Source organism: Pteropus vampyrus, unplaced genomic scaffold (assembly GCF_000151845.1).
Source record: "Pteropus vampyrus isolate Shadow unplaced genomic scaffold, Pvam_2.0 Scaffold11, whole genome shotgun sequence".
In the NCBI taxonomy this organism is placed as follows: domain Eukaryota; kingdom Metazoa; phylum Chordata; class Mammalia; order Chiroptera; family Pteropodidae; genus Pteropus; species Pteropus vampyrus.
In genome coordinates, this window is record NW_011888792.1 from 11,239,928 (window position 1) to 11,250,152 (window position 10,225).

At 36.9% G+C, this 10,225-nt stretch overlaps 1 pseudogene; it reads left to right on the top strand.

Moving 5' to 3' along the window:
* The first annotated feature begins 9,847 nt into the window (after positions 1 to 9,847).
* Positions 9,848 to 9,966, top strand: LOC111731910 (annotated as a pseudogene).
* Positions 9,967 to 10,225: the final 259 nt, after the last annotated feature.

The following is a 10,225-nucleotide window of genomic DNA, read 5'->3' on the forward strand; positions in this document are numbered from 1 at the left end:
TCTCCCTCTCCCATTCCTGCTGGGCACTACACCCTCCTACAATCTTTGATCTGAGACTAGACAATGCCCCATAGTCTGTCATAGTATTTTCTAGATGGTTAACCAAATTTTCTATATGGTAAAAGAGAAAGGACTGATGGTGACTTGATATCTCCCACGATTTGAGTCACAGATTTCAGTCATCATCTTTAGGTCTGGTGTGTGCCCACATAAGGGAGATAGTAGAGGAAATTCTGAGAAAACCAGAGTAGGAACTAGAGCTGTCTTTATGCCTCCTGCAATTTCTAGCCTTAAATAAAACAATTCAAAACAAACAAAAGAATGACTTCTTCCTGTACGTCTGATAACTCTGTGTTGAATTATGTAATCATCATTTTTACCTGGCGTAGTGGTTCAAAGAACTGGCTTTGGAATCGGACAGCTCTACTTCTCAGCTAAGTGGCTTTGAGTAAGTAATTTAATATTTTCTTACTTCAGTCTCCTCATCCATAAAACATGGATAATAATGGCTAATATTGTAAAGGGGCTCGAAATGAGGCATGTACGTATTTAACAGAATGCTTGTTATATATTAATTATTCGATTGATGTTATCAGCATTGTTAGCAATGTTGTTATAGCAATTTCAGTAGCTAGTTTCCTTATTTGGTAATAGAGAATATTGACACTGGGGAAGATTAAGTGGCTGGCAAGCCAGAATTCCAACCCAGAAACTCTGCCTGCAAAACACATGCTGTTTCCACTACCCTTCACTATTTCCCACTTCGGGAAATAGAGTCAGAGCAGTTCAGAAGGACATGCTCACAAATCTACTAAGGTAGTCTAACCACCCACACGCGAAGATCTCAAAACACGTGTCCAGGCATAGAAATATATTCTTTTATCCTCAGCAACTATTACAGCTTCTCTCGTGGTGAGTAGTCCTGTGTTTGTCTCAATCCCACAGTAATAATGCTCACCGGGACACTTTCAAATGAATTTCTCAGCACCAAGGGCAGAAGAGAGCAAAAGTGATCATTCCTTTTTCCTTTCTTTCTTTCAGTGGAAAATCCATGACCTCTGTGACCCTCAACCCAAAGCCATAGCCCAAGGCTTGGTATAGCTAAGGGTGGAGGGGTGTGGGGAGGGCTGATAATGTTAGAGAAAGCCAACTAAGAACAGAAACAAAAGCCAGTAAACAGTGAAAGAAGCTTAGAAGGGGGAAGAAGGAGGGGGGCCTGGAAGCAGAGAACAAGACACAGAAAAAGGACTTGGAGAAAGACTGAATAAATTGTTTGCTTGTGCTGTTTAGCAAAATCAGCTAAACTTGGCTTTCAAAAAGTTTCACACAAAATCATTTTCACTGATTATTTTTTGGCACAAGAAATTTTGTAAAATTTGGAAATTCACAAAGTGACACAATTTGCTAAAAATGCCATTCAACATAATTTGATATAAACCACAGAAATCTTATTATAATTCATTAGAAAAACTTAAAAATGTGATAGTGTCCTGAAAACTTGGATTGTTTCCACAAGAATCACTGGCAGCTAAAAACCAGCATAAGAACCAAAATGCTCAGTCTATCTATTCACAGGCAAATGTCATGTGTCTTTTATGTGGTTAGCTTCACTTTAATATCCTGGAGCTATTTTGTAGCCATTTTTAGTCTTTCATTTTATTTTTTCCCAGAAGTCAAATCCTTCAGTCCTTATACACGTAGGCAATTCTATATAAAATCTATATGACCCATTTATCAGCAAGGAAGCTATGCTTACTGTTACAACTGAATTCTTAAGATCTGGGTCTAGATTCTACTGCCCCATTGTTAAAACTGGCTTAGGCCCTGTGTGTGTGTGTGTGTGTGTGTGTGTGTGTGTGTGTGCGCGCGCGTGCGTGTGTGTGTGTGTTCTGAATAGGATAAAAGTGGTTAGCTTCCTAACAGAATCCAGCGCTCCTAATATAAATCTGGGAGGCACATGCTATACAATGAAAACAATCCTAAACGAACATCAGACAGACTAGAAAGCTACTGTCTCATTGAAGGAGAGGATTTTGTCTTGACCACCTAAGCAAATATCTTAGCAGATACTAAGTGCTCAGTAAGTTACAGGAAAGAACAGAGGAGAGTAGGAGGGAGAGAGAGAATGAAAGGGATGAAGAAAGGAAGATTCAGTTCAAATTTGAAGACACAGTACAGTGAACTTGGACAAATCACAAACTTTTTAAAACCCGTTTCCTTGCGTATGAATGTGAGTAACACCTAACACCAATATTATTTATAGTCAGGGCATTGTGGTTTATCAGAGGTTTTTGAATACATTGTTATTAAATCATCGTATTATTTTTTTTATTGTTATTCCTATCATCATTGTATAAGACCATATAATAATAAAAAACAATTTATCTTTTCTCGACATTCCCCAAGCACTCTTTTGATAGCTCTCCCAGGCATATCCATGCTTTGTAGCTCCGTGTTCTCAATCTTCCCACTCCCACCTACCAGTTTTCCTGCCAGGTGGGCTCCTTTCTAAATCCCATTTTCTAGAATCCTCTTAGACTTCTTCTCACTTAGATAAAAAATACTGATTTAAGGTATCTATTCTTTAGTCACCTGATTTACACTTGATAACCTGATAAATTCATATCAAGGTGACTGAAAATGAGTATTAGCTCTTGATATCCATTGCCACTCCCTGAATTACCAGACTGGAAAGAATAAAACTACATTTCTTAGGCTCCCTTGCAATTGGAGTTCCAGGTGCATTCTGGACTTGGCCAAAAGGGTGTATTTGTGACAAATTTGAAACACAGTAGAGGCTATCTTCCTGTGGCAGTTGCACTTGACAAACAAGCTCTAATAGTCACACATGCTGGCAGTGGCTGGGGTCCGATTTCTCCTCACTGCTCATCAGGGTCTGGGGTGAGAGGCCCAGGGCGGAAGCCATGGTAGCTTGGGCTTCAGTGCCTCTCTAACTGCTTGACTGCGGTGGCAATGGGACAACCAGAAAGCAGAACTCAGGGCAGCTCCCTGACTTCCAGCTCTCCCACTGGTTTTGTGAACTCATAATCCCCTGTATTAAATTCCTTTCTGCTTACATCCAGAGCAGCTTCTTTTTCAGCACTGACCTCTGCTGATACAGCAGTTAATGATTAATACAGGTTCCAGTTAATCATTCCATCCTCCCTACTCCCTTATTATTGTATTATTTATAACTATATACAGATTTCGCTTGCTGTGTTTTAATGCTTTATTTACCTATTTATGTCTTCTACTCTATTATTTTTCTTCATTCGAATACCGAACTTTACCCTATGACCAAACTGAATTTTTAGTAAAGATTCAATGTCTGCCGTGTTTCTATACCTAGTGCCAGTGTCAATGCATAGTGCTTAGTAGGCAACTCAATAACACAAGAACATGGGTGCACTCTCCACCTACAGGAAGGGCTGGTCCCGCATATAAATGCTTGAGTTGTTTGTATCACATCCATCATTAATGCTCTAAGAAGAAAAGAGAGCCTTTAAAAAAATCTATTTCTCTATCTAATCTATCTATCCTCACCCATGGATGTGTGTGCAGGCAAAATAACATGAAACACCAGTGTAATTATTTATATTATTCAGTGTTTAAAACAACCCTCTTAAGTAAAAAGACTAACAAACTGGGAGGAAATTTTTGCTATTTATTGTATTTACAATACAGGGAAAGAACTAAACTTTCTAATCTATATAGAAACCATAGAATTCAAAAAGAAGAAAAAAAACCCTATTAGAAAAATGAGTAATAGTTCACAGAAAAGGAAATACAAGTGACTCATAAACATATGAAAAGATGTTCAAATCACTCCTACATAGAAAAAATGCAAATTAAAACTACATCAAGATACCATATTTCACTATCAGGTTGGTAAAAATCCAAAAATTTGACAACCCCTAGGGTTGGCAAGATATAGAGAAACGGGAACAGTGATTCATTGCTGGTGGGAGTGTAAATAGGTATAATCATTCTGGAAGGCAATTTGGCAATATTTATTGAAATTACAAATGCATATACTCTTTGACTCAGCAGTTCCAATTCTGGGATTTTATTCTACAGATAAATTCACACATGGGCAAAATCATGAATGTACATGGTTATTTACTGCAGTAGTTCTTGTAATAGCAAAAGACTGCAATAATCTAAAAGTTCATCAATAGAGAACTGTTTAAATAAGTCATGGCACACCTAAATAACGGGATACTATTCTACCAAAATTTCATACGGCAAAGTTCCATAGTACCAACATGTATATGTAAGATACATTAAGCAAGGGCGGGGGGAGGATTCAAATGGAATAGTATGCTACATTTGTTTAAAAAATGGGGAAAGAAGTGGGTGTTAGCATTTTCTTATATAAACAATTTTTTAAATATTTGGATGTCTACACAAGAAACTAATAACAGAAATTATCTATTCTGTTGTAGGGGTAGAAAGCAGCAGATGGGGGACTGGGGAGAGGGAAGCTTTTGCTATGTTCAATTTTAATCTTATTAAATTTTAAACCAAATGCAGCTATTACTTAGTCAAAAAATAAATATTAAAATATTACTATTAAGAAAAAGGAGGTTATTTCAGTCTTATTTATCTGGCTTGGTCAAATCCTAGTATTTGGAGGTGCAACTCTCTGCCGTCTCCAGAAGTTTGTAAGCCAGGAAAGGGAGTCTACAAAGTTTTAAGAATAAAGTGATTGCCTACTGAGCACTATTTTTTTAATTTATTGGAAATACATTGACATCGCAGTAGGTTAGAGTCAGGGAAAATACCAGGAAGTCTTTTCCTATTTAGAAACATTCCCATATTAATTTTGTATTGATTTGATTTAATAATCTGCTTTTTCAAAATGCAAATACAGGAGACATTTCATACAACTATCTTGAAACTCGGTGAGCATTATTTAATTCGATAATCTCTTAAAGAATAATCCATATCTGCTGGGTGGGGGCTGTTTTCAACTAAAGGAAAGAGAACGGAGTTGGGGTGAAGATCCAAGCCTGTAGAAAGGGAAGGACTGTGTGAAAGTAGCAGTGGGCAGACAGCCCAGCAGACAGAGCACAGAGGAGAACGGGTAGAACTGGGAGAGAGAACGGCCTAGAGAAAGAGAGGTGAGAGGATGACTAATCAAAAGCCTTCTTCACTTTTGCTTGGAAACTTGCTGCTGGTGTCAACCACCTGGTTTCCAAAGATAATCAGTGTTCCTGGTGTCTCTGATACATAAATCCTACTTTGCAAATGCTCAAGATCATTGCAGAACCTTTGCTTTGTTGATCCAACAGGGAGCTAGTGCCTATTTAGCTTCATGGGTTTTTCTTTCCCTTTTTTTAAATACAAAAATCTGTACATATTTAATGTATATAACTTGATGAATTTGGAGATAAGTATATGTTAAATTATCACCACAATCTATGCCATAAACTTAGTCATCAGCTCCAAAAGTTTCCTCCTGTCTTACCCTTTTTCTTTTTTCTTTCTTTTTTTTTTAGATAAGAACATTTAACATAAGATCTCCTCTCTTAGAAAATTTTTACATAAACAGAACAGTGTTGTTAACTACATGCACTATACTATACAGTAGCTCTCCAGGACTAATTCATTTGCATAACTGAAACTTTGTACCCTTTGATTAGCATCTCCTCCACATCTAGCCCCTGGCAACCACCATTCTACACTCTGCTTCTTTGAGTTTGACTATTTTGGATGCTTCATATAAGCAGGCTCATAGGTTTCTAATATATATACTATATTTCATAATAGGAGCTAGAATAAGAATTATTTTGTGGTTTTCCCCCCTTAAACTCTACAGTAAAATTGATAGCTATTTAAAGAGTAGAGAATTAGGTGAGATTTTTACATTGTGAAAAACATGTATTTTGGGTTAGGTTTGTTATCACATAGGATGTATGTGTACATAAACATCATTTCTGAACCAGCTGGTTCACTTGAAAGTCCAGTTTCAAACTGTTCGATACTCTCATTAATAGAAATTGCTTACATTGCGACATCTGCTAAATAAAACCAATGATAGTAAATAAAATGAGTTAAATCAACTATACTACAATCATCTTAAGAACATCATGTCTTTCCCTTATATTCTAAAAAAGTCACTGTGCCTATGTTACCCAAACCAATAGCCATGCGGGATTAAACTTTCATTTAAATGCTTTAAGAATAAATTGTCAACTGTGGTGAATAGCACAGGTTCCTTTATACTGCTCCAGCAGGTGGATGTTCAGCCTGGTAGTAAAGAATATACAGTACTGGCAGGGTTGCGGCTCCACTTGGAGCAGTCACCAAAGTTCTTCATGTCTGTTTCAACACAAATTTTATCATAACTTTGAAGTGTTTTATATTATTGAAACTCTGTAGTGCATGTGCTATGCATATAGAAATACTTTTCCCACTGGTTAAGATGATATGATGCAGTCATGTGGGAAATGCTTTTACATTCATTTTTGCCGGCTTCCCATAATACTGTTGTTATACAAATATATGTGGTACAGACTACAGGGGGGCTGGTTGGCTGCCTGGCTGAGAAACAGGAGGCGTGTTTGAAAACAGAGAGCTCTGATTCATAGACTCCTAACATGTTAGAGATGGAGGGGACCTCGAGATTATAGAGACTAAACCCAATTTTTGCCTACGAGGAAAGTTAATAATTATATTCACGAATGCTATTTATCTTTAAAACACTATCTTTAATCAAATCACCCAGCTAAGCAGGGCCCGTTAAAAAAATAAAATAAATTTTTAAAAACCGTAGCTAGAGGGAAATTAAAAAAACAAACAAGAAATGGGTATTCCACAAGAGGGGAGGAATAAAGGGTTTTGGCAACAGGGAGATATCCACCATTTTATAGATTTGGGAGTGAGCACACGTCACCTATTTTCAGGAACAGAGAAACTATGGAACGGCCGTTGCACTGTTTCGTGGAGGCAGGCAATGAACGGGTAAAGCTGCCTCTGTAACGGAGGTCACGTGGTCCCACTTAGGCCAGGAGTTTCACTCAGGGATACTAACACCGATCTCCTCTGTGGGCCACCCACCCCCAGTGTTTACCTCCATGCAGGCTTCAGCCAGGCTGCCTTGTCCTTACCATATTCCGCGCAGGATGGTCATGATGAATGGCTGCTTCCTCTGCTGATTCTTGAATAGATGTGTATGACTGAGAATTCTCACCTTAGGTCCTCAAAGCAATAACTTTCTTCCTTGCAAGATTTTTCTAAAAATAAAAGTTTTATAAAGAAAAACTTTTAGCATAAAATATTACCCTCAAAATTTATGTGTATTAAAACCAGCCTATCAATGAGGAGTTTTAATGGATCTGAATATATTATTTGGATGCAAGCCCTCTATATGAAATGATGTTCTTCCATTTCAGTTCACCTAAGGAATTTTTTCTGTACTGCTATACTATGACCACATTGTTACTTTATAGCTACTTTTTTCTTTTTTGGGCTAATATGTTAAAAAGAGCAAATCACTCAGACTGTGTGTATGATGATGTGTTGTAGAGAAGAAAGGATCCTATTTTCCAGACTGGACTCTGCTTTTAACTTGCTTTGTGATGTTGGGCAAATAAACTCACCTCTCTGAACCTTAAATGTCTAAAATATAAAATAAAGGCTAGGTTAAATGATCTCTAATACCGTCTGTAGTTTAAAGACTCTGATGTACTTTGGAGCCAATTCTATAAACATTTTATAAAGTTATCGCTGTGATTACTATTTTCATTATTTCAGGTTGAAATCTGAAACCTAGATGTAGGGATCACACTCAAACATTTCAACTTGGCAGCGTTCAGCTAGCCTTTAGCGGTTTATCTGGATGGGCGCACATGATGGTTAAGATGTCTGAAGAAGTACACAAAGTATTCTGTGGTTGACTTTGATAAGACAAAACGCTTTCTGCAGGGTGTGATTCAGATGAGCACACCAGGACACTCAGCCAAACTCATCTGAACTATCCAAACCCCTTGATTCTGCAAACTGGGTTGCAGATCTTTCAAGAACAGGCTTTCTCACAAAATTGCTGGCACTTTCTCTTCCAATCCCAGCCAGAAAAACAGTAAGCACAGCCTTTCTCATATCATTTTGGCATTTCTGGTCTTGGTCCAGGCTGGAAAATAGAAGTGCAAAAGCACTTAACTGAACATTTTAGAAGGTAAAGAAATGTTCAGTTCAAGTTTAGCTCTCAAATGGACAACGGGTTATTCTTTTATTCACTTCATCAGAACCCTCAATGACAAAGAAATGTCATGATTTTCCCTCTGCTTTCAAAGTCATCTACTCTAAGTTCCATGTTAGAATCACACAAAGCTCCTTATGTGCCTCTGTAAAGAGCTGTGCCAGGCTATTGGCTTGCGTTAGAATGTTGACTGGTATTCTTAATTCAGGTATCTCTACTTCAAGCCTGGAGTGAATAAATCATTGAACTTTCATTAGGAAAACATAAATGATTAGTGTTTTGAAATAAAATATATTTAACTCACTAAAGTTAACATGAGCATAAATATATGCAACTTATTAATAATATATGCTTGCTTTTAACTATCCTTTGTCACTCCCATATTAGCAGAACTCTTAGTCAGATTTGCGTCATGTCTGCCTTGATTCTAGTTTTGGTCTGCCTCTATTCTCATTTTGTTCTCTGCCATGCACGTATGCAACTCTCACAAGTGTGGCACCAGTGATGGCCCCCACTGTTCGATAACAGGCTAGAAATTTCGTTTTATAGAGGTGATATGCTAATTTGGAAAACATCTGTTTCCAATAATGACATTGTTCAAATCATTATCTTCAACATAAAACCATTAACCATAATTTGACATCTAGCAATTTATTTTGCTATTTATTAATTTTCAAGTTTACATGACTCTGCTCCAGAGTAAATGCCCATTATAAAATACCTGCTTCAATATTTCTAAGATAGAAAGAAACTTCGTGACTTTAGGATAGGCAATGATTTCTCTAATGGATGCAAAAATCAATAATCATAAAAGAAAAAATTAATAAACTAGACTCTTCAAAAGATTCCATTAAGAAAATGGAGAGGCAAACCACAGACTGGGGAAAAAAAATTCACAAAATGCGTATCTGACAAAATATTTCTATCCAGAGTACATACATAATTTTTACTACTTAGAGTCACAATTAAAAATGGACAAAGAATTTTGACAGACACTTCTCAAAAGAAGATATATAAATGGCTAATAAGCATGTGAATATGTTTTCAACGTCATTAATCACCAGCAAAAGGCAAATTAAAATCACAGTGAGAAACCACTATATCCCCACTAGAATGGCTAAAATTAAAATGACCAACAATACCAAATGCTGGTGACAATATGGAGAAACTGGAACTCATATATTGGTAATGAGACTGCATAATGGTGCCTCTTTGGAAAATAGTTTGACAGTTTCTTATAAGGTTAAACATGTACCTACACCTCAATAATCCTACTCTAAGGTAATTATCCAGGAGCAATGAAAACATATGCCCATGTAAACAATTGTACTTGAAAGTTCATAGCTATTTTACCCATAATAGCCAAAAACTATTGGTTAAACAACTCATCTATAGTAATAGAATGCAAAGTAGAACTTTCCTGGAGCCTGGGGTTGGGGGTGAAGAAGCCAGGAGAGTGCAGGAGGGAGTCTGACTAATAAAATACATTTGGAAATTTGGGGGTGATGAAAAAGTTCTATGTCTTGATTTTGATGGCTTATAGGTATATATATCAAAGCACATTAAATTCTATGCTTAAAATGGGTACATTTATCATACGTCAATTATACTTCAATAACATGATTTAAAAGATTGCTGTGAACAGTCTACGGCCATGCCACCCTGAACAAGACTGATCCCATCTGATCTCGGAAGCTAAGCAAGGTCGGGCCTGGTTTGTACTTGAATGAGAGACCACCTAGGAAGACCAAGTGCTGTAGGCATAAAAAAATTAAACAAACAAACAAACAAACAAACAAACAAACAAATAAATAAGGGATTGTAAACTGACAAATTCCTTGCAATCTGTGAGATCAAACAAGGGTTGCCTTGCCTTAAAAAAAAAAAAGATTTCTGTGAACAAACCCAAAAGTCTACCACATGTAAATTTCAAAAGGTTTTAGGGATCACCTCACTTCCTATTTTCAGTAAGAATAATAAGACTTCCAATACATGCTACAGAGAATATTTTCTTCCTATTTC